Source organism: Cyprinus carpio, unplaced genomic scaffold (genome assembly GCF_018340385.1).
Source record: "Cyprinus carpio isolate SPL01 unplaced genomic scaffold, ASM1834038v1 S000006527, whole genome shotgun sequence".
In the NCBI taxonomy this organism is placed as follows: domain Eukaryota; kingdom Metazoa; phylum Chordata; class Actinopteri; order Cypriniformes; family Cyprinidae; genus Cyprinus; species Cyprinus carpio.
The window spans coordinates 57,636-78,480 of NW_024879193.1; the positions used below are offsets into that span (position 1 = coordinate 57,636).

At 39.3% G+C, this 20,845-nt stretch overlaps 1 pseudogene; it reads left to right on the top strand.

Moving 5' to 3' along the window:
- Positions 1–20,845, top strand: part of LOC122134592 — an 82,472-nt pseudogene that overhangs the window by 56,613 nt on the left and 5,014 nt on the right.

Genomic DNA, 20,845 nt, shown 5'->3' on the forward strand with positions numbered 1-20,845 from the left:
TAATGGTGCAGATACAGTGCAAACCTGTGGGTGAGGTAATTATCGCCCCTCATTACTCTCTGGAACAGGCTGCAGTCTTGTCTGAGACCACCAACCTAGACCCATAACCAGACCAAGACACAGAGTAAATGAGATGCACAACCACTAATTTTAAGCTCAAGGTGCCAACTCTGGCCACAGTGCATGATTTAAAAGTAATTTATATGCATAGCCATTGTATTATGTGAATAATCCATAAACGGCGCCTAAATTTGTGTCTTTTAGGTAGACACGTGCTCTTCGATACTCTAAGCTCCACGTCAACTTCTTTTGCAAGACTAATATGGGCATTACCTTTTCCAAGACATTAAGAGATTTTTGCAGGCAGAGTTCGGTTTATTCAGTGCATTTGATTCTTGATTTTTGCTTCACCCACCTCCGCTTTCTTGTCTTTTTTTGTAGGTTTTTAGTAGGGCGCCCCCTCTGGACTCTGAAGTGGACCCGCTTGAGCCTGTGCTAAGGATGTAGACCTCCCAACCACAGAAGAGGTGCGTGGTGACCATTTAGCCACGGAACAGAGCTCATCCCCTGGTACGTGCTCTCCTCTCTCTTCAACCAGTATATCCACCATTTCCTGCTGCAGGGAGCAACCGTTATCCACTACGGGGGACCCCGAGACCACCTCCACCGCCCGCGCTGCCCCTCCTCCGTCTACAGCCCGATAAACTGCAGTTTCTTTACCTGGTCCAATCCCCCACAGCAGCTGTGTCCCAGGTAGAGGGAGCACAGAGGCTTCACATGGGGAAATCCACCATCGCCCCAGACCACTTACCACCCCTGGGCCAACCTGTGCCCTGCGGACTGACCGAATGGACTCCCTAGACCTTAACAAGTGGGTGAAGGCCGTGTTTATGGGGTCACCCTGGAGTGGATGTTAACTATGCGTGTGCCTGCAGCACAAACTGTGTAACATGAACCCTGGCGAAAATGGTGTCACGCTGCTATAATGGACTCCACACCACCAGACAACAGGCTCTTGCACTTTGTGGCCCCCAAGCACACGCACAAATGCTGCACGAGGGCCTCCAGAGCTGCTCAAGTGCATCATCAGGAAGATCAGGAAGTTTCCTGACCAAAGACTACAATAAGGCTGTCGAACAGCAGTAATGTTAGGTTTTTGATCTACCAGGTACATTTACTCACAGTGCATTTATTTAATATAGTTTGAGCACACGAACGAATAGACTGTTTAGGTTGTGGAAGATGTTTTTGTTTTTATTGTGAGGATATTTTGGCTAAATTTTGTAAAAATAGCGAATTGCATATTTCGTATTACAGATCATTTAAAACAAACCCAGCAATAACATGGTAAAGATTGTGCAACAATAATGGGAGTCCTATTACAACCACTTTGCTATAAATACTTTTTTGCACGTAGTCTTGCCACTGGTCATTCTGGTCTGGTTTGATAGTTTTAGAAGAAATTTTGTGCTCTTTGTTAGCTGGCAGGGTCACACTAGCTGATCAGGCTAAACCAGCTGACCACTAATTGGCCAGATTGGTAGACCTAGCAAACCATCTTATGTCTGCATTTAAAATAAAGATTTTTGCACGCATGTTGTGTTCTCAGTGTTGAATTATAGAAGTTCACATTGAAGAACTTTGGTGGTATTTAGGTTCTCATGCAGCTAACACAAATTCCAGTTTTTGACTTTTGTTTCCCCTTTAGCATAACTCAGCTAACTTATGGTTATTGTCCACATTTTTTTTATTATCAGTGGGTTTTAATATTAACTGTAATACAAACTCCCTGTTCGGAGGAGGACGGTAGATTTGAGGGGGCCCACACTGGCCCATGCTATCGAGAGTGTTCGGGGTGGCGTGGGAGACGCTGGAATATGGGTGCTAGTGGCCCTGGATTCCGCCAGCAAGAGTGCGGAGAAGAGCTCAGCCCAGAAAAAACAGCCCGCTGGGCATTAACTCCAATGTCAAGAAGAAGAAGAAAGCCTTAGTCAGGGTAAAGAGTGAGAAACCGCCAACACAGGCTGTCCTGGCTTGGCTATATGATTTGACTAATGCACTATTTTCTGTTCACAGGGGGACAGTGGTGATGGAACAGATGAATGAGATGCTCTCACGCAAGACCAGGAGCTTGTAAAAGAGACTTTGGGGAGGATCCGAGAATCAGACCCTTTGGAAAGTGTTGAGCAGCAAAATGCTGGGTAAGAGTTATGGAGCAATTTGTTGACAGCTAATCTGACTTTGGTTAGACATAATTGTGAAGAATGTTGAGGGTGGCCCATCCATTTCAGCTGCTTTACCAATACTTTTTCCATATATACACTATAGATACTAGTTTTGTGATGCAAATGTCTTCAGAGATCAGGGTCATAGTGACATGTTTGAATGTTTCCATAGAGGACTGCAGTTCCTTTGGCCACCCTGGATCCCTTTCCTTATCCAACAGCAAAGGCCCAGTCCTCCTGGATCCCTCCCTTATCCTCCTCCTCATCTTCCTCTGGCTCGTTTAGCACAAACACCTCCACCACTACCCGTCCCCATTCCTGCCCCCATTCTCCCCGGCAACTCCAAAAACTCAACCAGGGTACAGGCCACTCCCCTCTTTAGAAATACAAATTTAGTGCATTCCCAGAAAGCGCACAGGCTTCTATTCAGTGTGGTTTGATGGGTTTAGCTTGTTTTGATCCTGTTCTTTTAAAGATATTTTAAGATTTTTGTATTCAGGAAGGATGCAACATAAAATATGCAAATAAATAATAACATTAAACCTTGTTTTTGCAATGTATTTACTTCCATAATCATTTTTTTAAATAAAATAGGATAAAAAAAAATTTTTAAGCTTATTTTATTCAATGAAAGCTGGTTCCAGGTGCTTGAAGGATTTAAATAGATACTTCGCTCTAAAATGAAATATGTTATAATTTATGACTATCATGTTGTTCCAAACCCATAAAGCTTTTTGTTTATTTTTGTCACAAATTAAGACTTTTTTAATATTCTCTCATCATTTTCCATCTAATGAAAGTCTGTGCAATCAACATTTTACTGCACATAATGGTATTATAAAAGTAATCCATGTGAATCATGCTGTTTAATCCAAGTCTTCTGAAAAGATACAATCACTGTATATGATGAACAGACTTGATTTCAGGTGTTTATTCAATGCACATCAAAATATGGTTAATGTTTTAAGATCAAACATGTGAGGTGCAAGATCAAATCTCAACAGTTTAGTGAAAAATGAATGTATTACTGTGTCTTAAAGCTTAAAAATACCATTAAAAATTAATGGCTTAAAATGCTTAAAAATGCTTTAGAGATGCCTATGTTTGGTGGTTTTTAGGGCCTGGAGCAGTCGGAGCTGGGCATGGTAGAGGAAAAGGCTGCTTCAGGGGCTTTCAGGACCTCATGATCTCCGACAGCATCATGAGCTTTGTTGAATTTGTGGAGCTCTTCAAGTCTTTTAGGTAGAAACACTCCTTTCCTTCCAAAAATACTTGTGTTTTGAATATTTGGTAGATACTTGAAATTTTCCCATTGTGTGCCCAGCATTCGCAGTCGTAAGGATCTGAAGGAACTGTTTGACACTTATGCCGTGCCTTGTAGTCGCTCGGGTCCTGACTCTGTCCCACTCTACACCACACTGAGGATTGATGACAAACTCACAGGATTGCAGCCGGATCTTGGTGGGCATTTGTGAATAGTAAGTTTTTTTTTTTATACCGATAAGAATTAGGATGGTTTTACAAAGCTGATCTCTTCACAGATCTCCCTGACTCGCAACGGTTCTGACCTGGGCCTTCTTATCCGTACACGTCAGCAAATGTCTGAGAACCAGAAGCAGATTTCAGACGCCATCGCAGCTGCAAGCATCGTGACCAATGGCACTGGAGTGGAGAATTCATCACTGGGTGTGCTGGGACTGGCCATCTCTCAGCTCAATGACTTCCTGGTCAACTGTCAGGGAGAACATCTGAGCTATGATGAGATCCTCAGAATCATACAGGTGTGTGGGAAGAATTCTCTGAAAGCTGATCTCAGCCAGAAAGTTTTTATAGAATGTATTGATCAGACCTTTAAATGTTACTTTGAATATGACAAAGGTCATTCTTATTATGAAGCAGATTAATATGCTTGTGTTTTAATTTACAGACTCATCTTTGCATAATGAAACTGTTGTAAAGGCTGCTTTATAGCTGAATAAAACTTGTTTCATAAATGAAGAATTGTTACGACATTGACACTTTTTTAATTGAACCGAATGAACACAGAACTGACTTGAGCAGAATAATAAAGAATAATACTAATTGTCTTTGTAGAGCTGCTTTACAGCAGATTTTGAATGTCTTATTTAAAGTTTGCACTGTTGATTCGGCTATATTGCTGTATATTTTTAACTTCCTGGATGTTATATAAGGACCTGCAAGATTGTTTTTCTGTCCATTTTTTAAAACTATATATCCACTAAACTTGGCACCATCAAATCGATCGATCTTGTCTGTCTAACCTTCAAACTCAAGTTGTTTTAAACCTGAAAAAGACATTTTCAAGCCAACATTCAGGGGCCGGCGAAAACTGCGACCTATTCCTCATGGTCTTTATGTGAAGTTGTATTGTCGGAAAAAGAAATTGCTTCAAATTTCTGTCAAGGGTTTTGGCATGGTTTTTAAAGTTCTCAATGGTGGGTCATCATTTACCGTTAACAACATGCACAATTGATTCTTCCTTTATTAAAAAAAATAAGAGTCGTTGACTGACAGTTCGATATTACACGTCTCACCAGCTCATAAACTCCACTTTGAGAAATCTAATGATATGCATGCCAGTGGTAATAATATTTAATTTGTTTTTTTTTTGTTTCTTTAGAAATTTGAGGCCTTCTTCAAACATGCGTCAGATGGGGTGGGATGTCCTTTGAAGGATTTGCCAGGTTTGGTTTTATTAAACATTTTTGAAAAAAAAATATGTGGACCCAGCAGTTTCAGAAACGCAATACTTCGGCAGATTTGGATAATCTGCTGTATTCATATAAAAAAAAATCTCAAATTTAATCTACCTCTCGAAGGTTTCTTATGGACAAGGACAACTTGCCTCTAAAAATGAGGAATCTCAAGTGAATCTGGATGAGCTCCAGTACCCGCTCTCCGTACTATTACATCGAGTCCTCTCATAACACATACCTCACGGGCCATCAGCTGAAGGGAGAGTCTTCAGTGGAGCTTCTACAGACCAGGTACATCCTTCAGCAGAGCTTCTCTGTTTATCCTGAACCTGATCCAGGGCAAAAAAAAAGTTTCACAATGCACTCCATAAATATGCTTGACGATCACTGCTTCCACATGCCGTCCTGTAGAAGTCACCCACCAGGTGAATGTAGCTGAAACCACAGCACGTTTGATTTATTGGTTCTGCCGCAGGTGTTGCTGCAGGGCTGTCGTAGCGTTGAGTTGGACTGCTGGGACGGGGACGATGGCATGGCCTGTTATATACCATGGACACACTCTTACTACTAAGAAGATTCCCCCTTTAAGGTCTGTTTTAGAAATCCAACATGAAGAGACTTCTGTTGATTTTATGTATGTTTTATATTGACTGAAATGAGCTTGTGGTCTGTAGGATGTTGTCGAAGCCATTAATCGCTCAGCGTTTGTGAATTCAGAGATGCCCGTGATTCTGTCCATCGAAAACCACTGCTCTTTACCACAGCAACGCAAGATGGCTGAGATTTTTAAGGTACCTGTCTGACTTTTTTTTTTTTTTTTTTTGGGCTAAATCAGAATTCATGAGATGGAAGTTTCTTGTGGAAAGTGAACATTGTTTATGTATTTTTGTTCTTCAGACTGTGTTTGGTGAGAAGCTGGTGACCAAGTTCCTGTTTGAGAGTGATTTTGCGGATGAGCCTTTGCTTCCATCTCTCCCCTGCAGCTCAGAGGGAAGATCCTACTGAAAAAAATAAGAAGCTGAAAGCACACCAGGCTCCAGTGGACATTCTCAAACAAAAGGTAGATGAGTGAGCACCAAATACCTAGATCTATGGGAACCATGCAGAACTGATTTCAAGACTACTGATTGGTTTATACACACAGTTTATCGAATTGTAGCAGTGACACATTTTGGCTAACTCTTTTGTTTTTTTTTGCCTAAATTTCTTGGCTATGTCCTGTTGTAATCTAGGGATTTTTTTCAAAACTTTTTTCTTCATACACCTAAGAAAAGGCCTGTGCCTGAGTAGTGACTGATATATCTGCTACACAAAACAAATTTAGAGATCATTATATCGCTAAATCAACCAGCCCTAAAATGGCTTGTAAAAACAAAAAAATTAAAGCATTAAAGACAACAGTATGAGCTTTTGACTTGACTGATCTACACAGATTTTTGAGGAAGATCTGCAGAATGCATGTATACATTTTAAAATGTCCTTAACTGAGCTGGAAGCACTACACTCTTATTGGAAAGCATAATCAAATTAACCAGAATGTTTAAGAAACACACATGCAAGGGGTAGGGAATGTGTGGACATTGTGTGAACGACAGACTTTCCAGTTATGTGGAAATCTGCACAGCTTTCAGTGTGGTCGTGACTAACTGTTAAACATTTTAGTATCAACATATTTAATTGAGTCCATGAAACTTCCATTTAACAAATCAAGAATGAATAGTTTTTTTTTTTCTTTCAAAAGGCACATCAGCTGGCTCACATGCAGGCGCAGGCCAACAATGGCACATCCCTGGGAAACAATGACGAAGAAGAAAGAGGAGGAAGACGAGTATGACTATGATTATGAGTCACTGTCTGATGGTAAACATACTTTGCATTACTCAAGCCAATGTGTCCTTTATTTTCAACTCGAATTGACAGCGATTATTGGAACATTGAGTGGAATTTTCTGTTCTGTTCACTAACCCTCTCACGATCTTTTACTGTTCTCACGAAGGGGCACCTTGTAGCATGTTGACCTTTTTCCACTCCCCCTCCTTTCTTTCATTTTCGTCCCTCGTTTTTTTTTCTCCTTTTTCTCAGCTGATGTCCTCAATGCTTCCACAGCCTCTTATGGCCAGGGAAGGTAAACGTATTGTGTGTGTGTATGTGGGTAGTTGACACGTGCACATGGTTTAAATTTTTTTTTTTTTTTTTTGTATGTAACTTTTGGTTTTAAAAGCTGTGCATTTGCATTGACTTTTTTTAACCAGTCTTTAGTGAAAATTGGGAGTTAGATAAGGCATGTTTACTGACACACTGGTCACACCACAGTGCAGTTTCTACATTTTAATTGCTAATAGTTGGTGAAAAAATTACAATTTTAGCAGATAATTGTACGATTTTGGCAAAAATGTGTATTCTTTGCTGTCCTGACAAATTATGAAAATGTATGTAAAGCATTATTGGTCTAGTAGACATAGATGTCATGTCAACTGCTCATTAGATGCGTGCCGTGATGTTGTGTCTCGCTCTTACTGCTATGTGCTGCTGGTGTGTGTTGACTCTGATGTGCGAATTGCTTGGACTCAAAGCAGAGAAAAATCAAAGCAGAATAATGGTGCTTATATCTGTGAGCCATCAGGTGTGTGCTGTCTGCTTCTGACATGAATAAATCAGTGTTTTTTGAGTACAGCGGATGGGTGATACGGTCGGCGTATTAAACAGAAACACCCAAACTTGCTTGAGCGTTGCTTCCACATCCTTGGTGTTTTGAAAATGGCTCGACCTTGCTTGCGGCACTGGCTCATCATGGGGGGGAAAAACAAAGCCAATCTGGTTTCTCAGGCCTGCACTGCTCTCTGTTAAAAGAGACTTGTTCTTTCCCATACGGCTTTCCCCGGAGGACTCAGCTATGGGGAATGCCGGGCATTCACTCAACCTGCTTTCTTAAGCCGGGTATGCATTTGCCATGATTTTACCATCTGAGACAAATTTCAAAAAAATTGTATGAGATTTGTTTCGGTAAAATGATTGCTTCGTGGTGACATCAGCGGATGACCCAATAAATAGCCTTTTTGCTCAAAATCTCCAGTGATGACCTGACAGTCGTGTCTGTGGGTTGCACACCTGCAGAATGACTTCTCCTGTGATCACAATCTAATAAAGGCCCACTAGATGTGGTTACTTTTTGAGGATGTCAGAACATTACTCATGATTTGCAAAACTGACTGGGCTTTTTTACATCAATGTCTTAAAGTTACCGTGAAATCATAATTGACAATTCTTATAGGCATATTGTAGTATTTATAATTTATCTATGCAAATAATTTTTTTTCAATTCATGTGCCCAATGCAATGTTTAATCAAAAACATTAACATCCTTTATCCTTCACGATGACATCTCATCCAACATGAAGATGGAACAATAATTCCTAACCTTTCACTCACGTGAATCAACCGAGCCAATAAAATCCTGATGGATAAAATCAAGTACAGCCCTATATCATCTGGTTATAGATCACAATAGAGAGGAAAAACTTCAACAATTTCCATTTACTTCCAGATTCTGAAGGGAGAGTCCACCTTTAAATGCAAGCTCTGTCATCATTTACATTTACTGCATGTAGTTCCAAAACTATGTGACTGACTTTTCTTCTGTTGAACATATTTTGATGAATGTCTCCGTGTTTTTTCTTTGTCCGTTCAATGATACAAAGTGAATGGTCTCCAATACTGTTTGGTTACCAACATTCATCAAAATATTTTTCGTTGTGCTCTAAAAAGGAAAGAAGGTAATATAGTTTTGATATCAAGGGTAAGTAAATGATGACCGATGTTTTGGGTGAACTATCCCTTTAAGAAGTAAATACATAGTGTCAGACTACACTATTGATGTCACACGGTCTTTCTTGGCTTCTTCTCTCAAATATGACTGCTTCACCTTTACGTGCTTTGGGAAAAGTTTTTTTTTTTTTTTTTTTTTGTATTTAGATGGAATTGTTCTCATTTATTATTTATTTATTTATTTTGTAAATCACATGATGTGTTTTTGCTGAAGACATTTCTCTTTGGGTCTTTGTAGAGAAGTTTCTCTGTGTTTTTCGTTTCTGCAGACAATATTCTGGACGACAAACCTGAAGGCAAGTCATCCACTGAGAAACTTCAGTATGAGTCCAATGATGAGATGCCCAAGCGGTTTAAGAAAGCGGGGGAAGCAAAGGAAAGGTCTGTACAGAACTGTAATGATGAACATTTGAGTTCCTTACTACCTGAATGCATACTTGATCTGTGATGTTTGTACTGCTGCACTCTTGCAGATGTTTTGACATGGGAGCTAGGAGAGGAGTTCTACCTGCCCCAGAATGAGAAGGAGAGCAGACAGATAGCTCAAGAGCTCTCTCTGACTGGGTCATCTACTGTAAGGCTATCAAATTCCCAGGTTTACATCTTATTTCATTATTATACAAGCACAATGACAAAAGTTTGTAGTTCACTCTGCCTCTGGGACACACAATTAGTGATGTACTGGAAATATTTGGCCGTAATTAAAATTTCAATTTATTTAGTGCACACAATATGCTGTTTTCAGTAGATGCATGACTTTAGAAAACTTCACTAAACAGTATTTATAGCATGCTTCCCATCCAATAATCACAATAACCTACTCTACATGAACATCAGAAGGTACAGCATGTTGAAACCAAACAACAACAACTTGCTAAATCCTGTTCATAATTAACTAACTGTAAAGATGTAAATAAAAGAGCGTGTAAATATACATAATATTGCATTTATCTGGAAAGCCATTCAATGCCCATAGCAAGGTTTTATTTACAATACATCATTTCAATGTTCTATATTTCAGCAATGAATTGCATTCGAATCAGAATTATATTAATAAAAAAGTTAATATAAAAAATGGCATCAATGTTCAATTTAAATGTTTTTATACAAGCCAGTTTTTGAGTGTTGATTATTGAATAGAAATGACTTATTAATGAATTTAAAAATATATAATTTTCATTTTTGGAGAAAAATTAATTCCAGTGCATCACTACATAAGATTTTTGTGTGGTTTTTCTCATAACTTGATTTGTAAATGCAGTTCACAAAACTGACTGACAAAAGACTCAATGTGTTGATAGCGAAAGTACATTAGAGCAAACCTCTTCTGGATGACTGCACTGTGATGAGAAAGCTACTTTACAAATGTAGCCTCACAGGCTACAAGTAGCAACACACTTCAACTTACAGTTTAAATTTATAATACGCAACACTTCATCTATTTCATATTGTGCTACCAAGACTACTGTAACCTGCTGTAGAAATTGCAGAATTTAATAAAAAGGGTGGGCAGATTAGATTCAGGTGTTTGTCTCTGCTGGAAAACTGTAATAGTCCCCAGAGGCGAGCCTTGAACAAACAAAACATAATCAAGCCTCTTGAGTTCTGGAGGAGCATATACCCTGCAGCCGTGACCTTACATATGTGGTTTGTTTGTGTGCATGGGAACTAGGCCTCTCCACCCTCTCCCATCAGGCTCTGGAAGGGGGAAAAGACAGAAAAAGCCGGAAATCCATCTTTGGCAGCGCTCCTGCTCGCGGATGCCCCGGGGAGCCCGTGACGTTGGTCCCGCTCCCAGGGAAAGGGTACGGCCGGCTCGGTTTTGCACAGGGCACACAGGAAATAGAACACCCACGTAGAGCACCCATGGGAAAAGGGCTCTCTCAAGTTTTCCATTATACTGAAGTCCCTCGAAAGCACATAAAATGCCTTTTTGCAGAATATTTCCAGTGACTGACTGTATGGGAAAACAAGGATGTGCTTTTTGAAGAGAAGCACTTTTGGAGGGCAAGTGCTTCTTTGAATTAAATCTTAAATTAATAACTTCCTGCCATCTTAACAGAAGTGCATCTATTTTTTTAACCCGTTTATTTTTATTAAAGGGACAGTACACACCCTAAATTAAAAATCCTGTCAGAATTTACTCATTCTTTATGATTTTCCAAATCTGTATGACTGACCTATTTTTTCTGTACAACACAAAAGAAGAAAATTTTAAAAATGTGCTAGTTCTTCTTTTTTCATGCATTTGCAATCAATGGGAAAATTATAAGCTTGAATCTTATAGGTCTTATAGGTTTATGATTATATTGCTTTATGCACCTTGAAGCCTCAGTCCCAAAGGCTGTCAAAAGACCCTTTATACTTTGGCACAAATAGTACCGCTGTGTGGTAAAATCTTACAGATAAATCCTTACCTGACAGTAAAGAACATATACCAAGTATACCAAGCTGTGAAATGAGAAGAACTGGATGAGGTGGATATTTGCCTGCAGTTGCTGTAAGAAACAAAAACTTGCTAATGCCTTATATTGGTTAGTGATGAAGCAGCTCTTTACTGGACATACAGCATATTAAAGGGTCATGAAACCCCTCGTTTCAGCACTGGTTAGTTCTCACCACAGTTTTAAAAAAAAAGACAGACAGCACAGACAGCTTTCGGTTTCAGACAGTTTCATTTTAGCTCCTATCGAGTTAAAAAAACAAATGCACAGCCATTTGCACTCTGCATAGAAAACATAATATAAATGCACTTTTGCCCCTCTGATAACTTGAGGCTTATTCAGCGTGTTTATATAAGCCTTTTGACGGGTTGTGTCACAGGGCTGTAAAAAACGGTTACACAAGCTAAGTGAATGAATCGCGGTTGTGCCGAAAATATTATTACAAAGCAAAAACAAACAAATCCATGAATGTTTCTTTTGGTTAATGTGCAAAATGTCATATCACAGTCTGAAGCATCGGTCATAAAACAAATTGAACACATGTTGTTGAGAATAATTAAGCCAAGCATCATCTTATAGGATAAGAATACGCAGTCTCATGAATAATTTAATAGACACCAATGCGTGATAATTTATTTCTTAATGTATTCATTTTCAGAATAAGTGTTTGATTTTTAAAATGAACAACCACATGCAAAACTCCAAAGCTTGCTGTAGTGTGATAAGGACATGGCTTACCCCTTCTATAAACATTCTCTGTTTCTGCTTTTGCATGTTTGCCAAACTGCAGATGTGACTCAGCCTCACACAAGATATTTTAACGGATATCTCATAGTGACTTAGGTTGCACTTTTAAACAGTTTCTCTGAAATAATTTTTTAGGTTTCTTTCCACTTGTGTGCAATATCAACTTAAATATCAAATCAGCGTTCTTGTTTCTCCTGGCAGCCAGTCTGGAGAGGCATTGCGAATGAACTGGGAGGAACAAACTCACTAACGCTGAGCGCCCGAGCAACCTCTCTCAGCTCCATCATCCGCACACCCAAATGCTACCACATCTCCTCTGTCAATGACAGAACGCCGCCAAGCGTTTCTGTCGCCGCTACTCCCAGAAAACTCATCCAACACACCAGCGGCCAGCTGCTCCGCCACGTACCCTGCAGCCACACGCAGTCGAGCTCCGGGCCAACCCCAATTACTCTCATCCGTTCTGGCTGCACGGAAGCCAGCTGGTCGCCCTCAACTATATCAAGATCCGGACGCGTTAAAGAGCATAACCTACTCCTGCTCAGGACAGGAATTAACCAGTTGTTAAATGATAGTGATAGACTGCTTATATTGACCAGAGCTGATCATTCAGGCCATTTTGTAATGGTGCATTTCCCTGAACAGAGACACATTCAAAAATACACTTTTAAGGGACATTATCTACAGTTAGTCAACCATTTTGAAGTTCCATCCAAAAAAGTTCATCAAAAGTTTGTCTTCTCCTAAGTCAAGAACGGATATTGTTTTTGGTTTCCAGCTAGAAAAACTTTGATGAGAGGTGTTTGATGACCAACTCTCAGGATGTGGTGACTAACAGTCTTTGTACAGAGAGATTAGGGCTGCTGTGTCCAAATGCCGATTGCAAAATGTTGAAATGTTTTTTATAATGTCAATTCCGTATGGATGGATACTGAACGTTGTTGCCAGTGTAAATAAGCCATGATGCTAACCATGGCGGTGTAAAGAAACACTTAATAAAACAGGACACAAAAAATGATTTGGCACGGGGCCAGGAAATCATCCAACCCCCTACCTACCGATCTATTATTTGAAGATTTTAAGTATGAGGTTTATGTCATATATCATTTGACTTTAGATTCACATGTTATCTCCATAACGACATATTGATTTTCCCCCCTGGGGCTGGCCATATTTCGAATTGAGGGTATTAAGAAACAGAAATACCTGAAAGCCCCTTCGTTCTAAAAACCCTCTTGACTAAGTAGGTCACCCAAAATAAAACACGACTTTGAGCACCTTACTTTAAAGTTAATGTAGGTAATCCCTTATTGTTCATCGTTTGAAACAACAGTTAAGAAAGGCTTTTTTACAAGTAAGTATTGGTGTGGGGGGGTTGTTGTCAAAGTTCATTAAGGATTCAGCTGGGGGGGAAGTATGGTGATTATCTATTAAAAAAAATTTTGTACCATCTTGCAACTGGAATGGCGATTGCTTACCGGAGATCGTTACGCTTAAATTAGTTAAGTGTAAACCATTACAGGATCAATCCATTAGTACAGTAAATATAACGCATTGGGTTTTGTTAGTATTTCCGGAAAACAGCGGTTTTTAGTTGGAAATTATATTTTACATTTAGTTTCCTATCCATTTCTCTAGATTAATACCCGGGGTATTTTTGTGTGGAGGTAACTTTGTATTTACCTACCTGTAAGATTGAAATCTGTAATCCCAGTTAAGTCACGCGATATATACCCATATATCTCACACATTGATGACAAAAGAACAACCTTAATTTCTAACAGGATTATTTCAAGAATTCCAGTCCAAATCTGTCAGAAAAATAATTGGATGTGGCTGGTTTTTTTTTCTAAGCTGCACTGGACCTGCCCATGCAGAGACGGAACGCAGCTCTGTGTTCGAGGCTCAGACAATGGTCAGTGGTGGTTATCCCCCCAGTTGCGAGTGAAGCCTCACGCGATCCTGTTGGGCTACCCCGCAGCGAGCCCCCCAGCGCTGCACCATCTCTATTCCGCAGTAAATCTAATCTGCTCTGGATCGAGACACTGGAGAACCTGAGTCCCCCGCCCCCACGCTATACACTTCCACTTGTAAGTTATCCCACATGTGTTAGTGTTATACCTACTCTTAGCTAGCTGAAAGACATCATATTATTTGCGGCACAGATTGGTCGTACAGCAAGTGTGTCCGGGACAACTCAAACCATCCCTGTAGTTGGAAGGGGAGAGTGGGTGTGGGCAGGCCGCAGACCAAGCTGCCATGGAGGGCCGCACCAACCATGCACCGCAATCGTACACTCAATCCCATGTGAACGGCAAACTTCCATATGGGTCCACGTGCCTCGGTATATGACGTTGTCTGCTCATCGGCTGCGTGGAGGCAACAACGCTCACAGGTCACCGCTCACGGAGTACTGCCCCTCAAAACCGCTCAACCGTAGAGCATTGTGTGTGAAATTAACGTCGGGCCTTGATTATTGGATCTAAACACTGCAAGCATGCTTTATAGAGGCTCGGCAGAATCTACATTTGACGTTATAGGACAATAGTAATTGTTATACTGTAATACTAATTTCTCAGTATTAGCATTTTATCCTGTAGTTGTTAGGCTAAGGAGAATTCCCACATCAATGTGTAAATAATATAGATAGATAGATGAAAACTATATAGCGGGATACAGTCAAGGTCACAAGTTTTGAACAACATATAACGATTTTTAATGTTTGTGAAAAAGGTTTCTTAGGCTGCGAGCAAGCCTGCATTTATTTGATCAAAATAAGGAAAAAAAATGTAATAGTGTGCATCTATATCGTACAATTTAAAATAATTACTTTCCAATTTATTAGACTTTAACATTATCCATTTATTTTTGGCTTGTGATAAGCAAGCCTGGAATTGTCAGGATCATTATCACATGTATCCTATTAGAATCATGCTAAGATGCGGAAAATCATTAGACAAAGTGGGGGAAACAGGGCTGCTGCTTAATATGTTGTTCAGTGATATGCGGCGGCATGTTATATTTAATAAGAAATAATATAAAAAAGCTATGTTTTTAAAATAGAATCGTTTGTAACACAATATACACTACTGCCGTTACATTTTTTTTTTCTTTCTTTTTTAAAATAAAATCAATACTTTTATTCAGCAAGGAGTGTTTAAATGATTTAAAAAGTGGTAGTTACAGAAAAGGATTATGTAGAATATATATTTATTAGAATTTTTTTTATTATTTTGAATAATGCAGTCTTTTTTAACCTTTTTTGATCAAATATATTAAAACAGCCAGAACTGTTTCCAACCACTCATAATCAGCAGAATATTAGAATGAGTTTCGAATGATCATGTGATAGACTGGGAGTTACATGTGACACGAAGGCTGGAGTAATGATGTGAAATTCAGCTTTGCGCACAGGAAAAATGTATTTTTTTTTAAGTATATTCAAAAGAACACTATTAGTTTAAGTTGGTAATAATATTTTCACAATAATTACTGTTTTTTTTCTGTATTGTTGATCAAATAAATGCAGGCTTGATGAGCAGAAGAGACTTCTTTCAAAAAAACATTAAAAATAGTAATGTTTCCAAACTTTTGACCTGTACTGTATATATACATTATATTATAAAACATTAAATTTTTTGTTCTGTTTTTACTGTCTATTGTCTGTCAACACTTGTTGGATGATCATTTGTGCATTCAGATTACTCCATATGATAATTTACTGCACTGAATTCTGTTTTTTGTTTTTTTCCTGTTTCTTAATTGATGAGTAAAACATTGTCTGATATTTAATTTGGCTTCTGTGAATTATTCCAGGTTACAGAGACACCTGCAGCTGAAGAACCTGCACAACGAAGTCTCTGGAGATCTCTAGTCTGTTCATCTTCAGCCGCAGGACGGAGGAGAGCCCCCACCGGAGGACCCACTGCCTGCGCCTGTGGTGAGACCACATTCATAACCCGCCTCATAAACCACACAGCCGTCCAGGATCTCAGGCAGATATTTTGCGTTACATGTAGTAATAGTGGAACTAGACAGTGTTTACACTCATGATTCTCTGTATGTGCCTTCCAGTCTCACAGGGGAGTTGGCCAGCGTGTTTGAGAAAACATTGTGCGGATATTTCTGATGTTTTTAAAACTCTGGAATGTGCTGCATTCCTCTCCCTCCGTCCCTATCATCCCAGTGTAGCCGTGTTTAATTTAAAACAGGAAATCATAAAGACATAGACAGCTACTGTATACAGACGTGCCATGCCCATTCAGACTGGAAAAAAGTTAAAAACAGTTCCAGGGGTTTGTATCCATCTGGTTTTGAGACTGTTCTTCTCAGAAATTGCTGGTAAATGTCACAAATAATTGAAAAGAAACAGCCAGTAACAATTAGACACGTTTTGAAAGACTAAAATAGTATTTGCATGTTAAAAATGATTAAAAACAACAGTGTTTTTGTCTAAATTACTGTGGCAGTAGTAGTTTAACTCTGTCATACTTGTGTAAAGTGTATCTTCTCTGCTGGTGTTGTTACAAAAATACAGTAGGTGCATGACACTCTTGACTGTAAATACAATTTGATTAAATCATTTTATTTAGTTCAACTGTCAGTTGTTGTTTAATAGCTCTTAAAACATTATTAATAACCTGTTTTTTGTTTATTAGTCACATTTTGGCATGTGGACAAAAAAAGCGAACTCTGTTGTCATTTTGTTGTTCTCTCAGCTGTTCAGCACGGAGGAAAGACGCGACGCACCAGCAGCACAAAGTGACAGTGCATGGAGTTCCAGGCCCCTGAACCCTTCACCGTCAATGTGTGTTAATGAATACACCTCACGGCCAAGCAGCTCCTGGACTCTAGTGGGTAAGCCACCGACAGAACCGAGCCAGTTTCGACAGGCTAGCAAACCGAACGCTAGTTTAAGGCAATGAACCACCGGTCAGGGTGCCAACTGTAGATGAGAGTGGAAGCCTGGTGGTGGGGCCTAGTTAGTGGATTTCAGGAGTTTTCTAGTTTCTTGGATTCTTGAGCAGGTGTTTTCTGAGTTCAGAAATTAGGTTTCCGTTTGACTATGGAAGTTCATCGGTTGCCAAACAGGCCTCCTCGGGAGACGGCTTTATCGTTTCTCGTAGGCCCAGCTTCACATGCATCACATCATTCCTCAGCCTACAACACGCTTTTAAAAAACCTTTTTCCACGTCTCTTCTTGCCAGTTGTTTCCGAATACCTCCTTCACTACTCTGATGGAGGAGAAATGTCTGTGACCGGCGAAGAGCGATGGTCCAAGGAGAACAACTCTTCAGCAAGCGCCCCCTAGCGAAATGACGAGCGGCCCCTGCGCGTTACCACAGCTGGCAGCCAGAGGAAGGCGGATCTGTTGGGAAAGAAGCTTCCTGAAAACCAAGGAAGAGCGTTTTGTGTTGCATTCATGTAATTCAAAATCTAAGGGTCAGTCCGGTTTCTGCCATACCTTCTGGATCTTATAACTTTTCGAAAGAGGAATAAACAACCCACTTGAACAGTTTGGGGTTGGTTCAAAGGATTTGGTATCGCTTAGGCTCCCCAAGGCTGCATTTATTTGATAATAGAAAATGCAGTAAAAACAATCATTTTGTGAATTGTTTTCAAAATTTAAAAGGAATCATTTAAATTTAATCATTACTCCAGTCTTGAGTGTCACATGCTCCTTCAGAAAATAATTCTAATATGCAGATTTGCTGCTCAAGAACCCATTATTAGTTTCTGTGGAAAACCAGTTTGCATAACCGACTCTGATTGTTAATAGGATATTAAAAGCTGATAAGATGGAACGTCAAATCAAACCCGTTTCCACTGGTTACCAATTACACATTCGATCCTCAAGAATATCTTTTTTGTTGAAAATCCCAGTTTATTTTGCGGATATTCCAAATTGATGTCAGCCGCACCCAGCGACACCATTCATTAGGTTAGGTAAAATTCACCCATGTGAGGATATTAGGATTAGGAACGGACCCAAAATAAACCAAATTCTTTCCACTATCAACCTAAAACATAACCCCTAACAACAGTAAACATACAGACTTATAACAGTCCCACCCATTAGTTTTGTTACTCTCCAACATTTGATTGTTGATCTGTGCTCCCCCTGCTGTGATAGCAGAACATCAGTGAGAGAGTGCAGTGGTGGAGGGGGTGGAGGAGGTGGGCAGCGGGAGGGCAGCCAATTCCTCGGCAGGTCATGCGTCCTCCTGAGCAGCCTCACACTGTTCATCAACCTTGCGTTACAGCACGCCCGGACATCACCAGCAGGTCAGAAGATCACCGCCAGCTTCACTCAAACATCTCATGCCTGTCACGTTAATATCAGAAAGAGTACAAGCTGTTGTGGTCTGTTGTGGCACTCTGAGCAAAGCCAAGTACTCTCTGAGCCTCACAAGCAGCCCTAACCCATGTGACTAAATCCTGATGGAGGAGACTCTCTCACTAAAGACGCCGGCTGCAAAGAGATCCTCCTCTGCTAAACTCCATGCCAGGCGCAGTGCTGCAGGACCATGAGTGTGTGTTCAGGCTCCAGAGCAGCTGCTGGAAGGGGAGCTGGAAGTTCATCCTCAAACTCAAGGAGCAGGTAAACACTTGACCATGTGTGGAGACTGAAGGCTGCCGCGCACATGCACAAAACATGCACCGCCAAGATCTGAAAATAATACTTTACTTATGCATATTTTCCCCAAACTGAAGGAACACCATCATTCAAGCATTTGGGATCAATGATTATTTTTTTTTCCAAAAATCTGTTACGCCACCAAGGCTGTATTTATTTGATCGTAATACAGTGAATACAGTAATATTGAAATAGTAATAGTGAAACTGTTGTCTATGTGAAAAAAATGTACAATGTAATTTATTGCTGTGATCAAAGCTGTATTTTCAGCATCATTACTCCAGTCTTCAGTGTCACATGAATCTTTCAGAAATCATACTAACTATGCTGATTTGCTGTCAAGAAACATTTCTGATTATTATCAAAGTTGTGCTGATAAGATATTTTTGTGGAATTTCTTTTAGCCGCAAGACATAATTTTTTTTTAATGAATAGGGACAACATTTATTTTTAAAAGTACATTTTTTTTTTGTAAATAATGTATTTATGTTCAATTTATTGATCCTTATTTTTATTTTTTTTGTCTAATACATCTTATTGATTCCCATTTTGAATCGTAGTTTTTTTTTTTTTTTTTTTTTTACACTTACATCAATTTGTCCTATCATTGTTGATTATAGAATAAAGTGTTTTTTTGTGTGTAGATTGCACTCAAAAGAAACATTTATACATCTTTATAAAAATAAAATTAGAAACAAATTATTTTTATATTTTAGGATAAAATATAAAAAAAAAAGAATGTTTCCTCATAGACATAGTTTTTTAGAAAAACCTTTTATATACCTGGAAAAGTCAAACTTCTCACAATATTTTTTTTTTTATTTTAAGTAGATTTTTATATACACACACTATAATAACTAATGATTGATTTCATTATATTAATAGCATTTCTTCTCTCAGATCAGCAGCGGAGGACAAGCCGCAAGGGCTTGTCTTTTGCCAGTGAGTTAATTGAAGCTGACGGGTCGTGTGGACGTCGGAGCCTGATTCGTGAACATCTAACCGGTTCAGCGGCTCACTCTAGCCCATTACATTGTGCAAGTGGAAGATAAGGCTGCATGTCCCAGCATGGTATGCCTTCTGCCAGAGGCCTCGAGTGAAGGAAACTTCTGCAGTGTGTGTGTGCAGTGCATGGAGCTTCCTCACGCAGGTATACTAGACACTAACCTCACACAACTTATTGAGCAGAGTCAGACTAAAATCTAACAGATTGCTTACTTGGACACATTCAACTGGTGTCCAAAAAATTAAAATTTTATGAAAAATGTACTTCATCCATGCAATTGAGTTTGTCAATTGAAACAGATTTGAGAGAATAAGTATATTTCCATCATTTCAGTTTCGGGTTATTGATGCTTGTATAGGATCGGGTGTCAGCCAAAATGAGAGTCCAAACAGCTGGTACAAAACATCATGTTAACTGATGTTCTGGGGTGGTGTGGATTATTGTGATGTTTTTATCAGCTGTTTGGAGGCTCATTCTGATCGCACCTATTCAATGCAGAGCATCCATTGCGAGCAAGTGATGGAATTCTATTTTTTTATATATATATATATATATATATATATTCTTTATTTAATTCTATATTCTTAAATTTGTTCCCATGAAGAAACATTGAAATTTTCATTTTTGGTGAACTGTTCCTATGTTTCTGATTTAGTCAAGGTTTGATTCTTGTGTGGTATCCCCAGTTGCAGAGGACACTGCTTGTGGAGCAGTGCTACCTGATGTTTAGTACTCTGCTGTTATTAACTAATGTTATTAATCAACAGTGCACCATGCCTTACTCTCAGTGTGAAAAAAAAAGATTAATGGCATGTAATATTTAATTAGACTCCCCAATCAGGGGTCCACACCTGCATATACAGTTTGCTGCAACCGAATATATGAGCCTGTTATTCTTGCAGCTTATGGTAAATTAGCTTTAAGTACATCATCTGAAAATTGCATGTCTATTCCTCAAGCCTCTACCTTTTGATTCATGTCAACTAACACTGAAGACTGGAGTAAAGATGAAATTCAGCTTTCTGCATCACAGAAATACTACATTTTGAAATGTATTCAAACAGAAAACACATTTATATTGTACAATATTTTCACAATATTACTGTATTTTGATCAAATAAATGCAGCCTTGCTGCAAGAGACTTAAAAACATTTCAAATCTTACCAACCTCGCTACCATGTCATACAAATATTGAAGATTTCTTTAATTGAGATTCAACGTAATGAACCGAGCAACGAAGTAC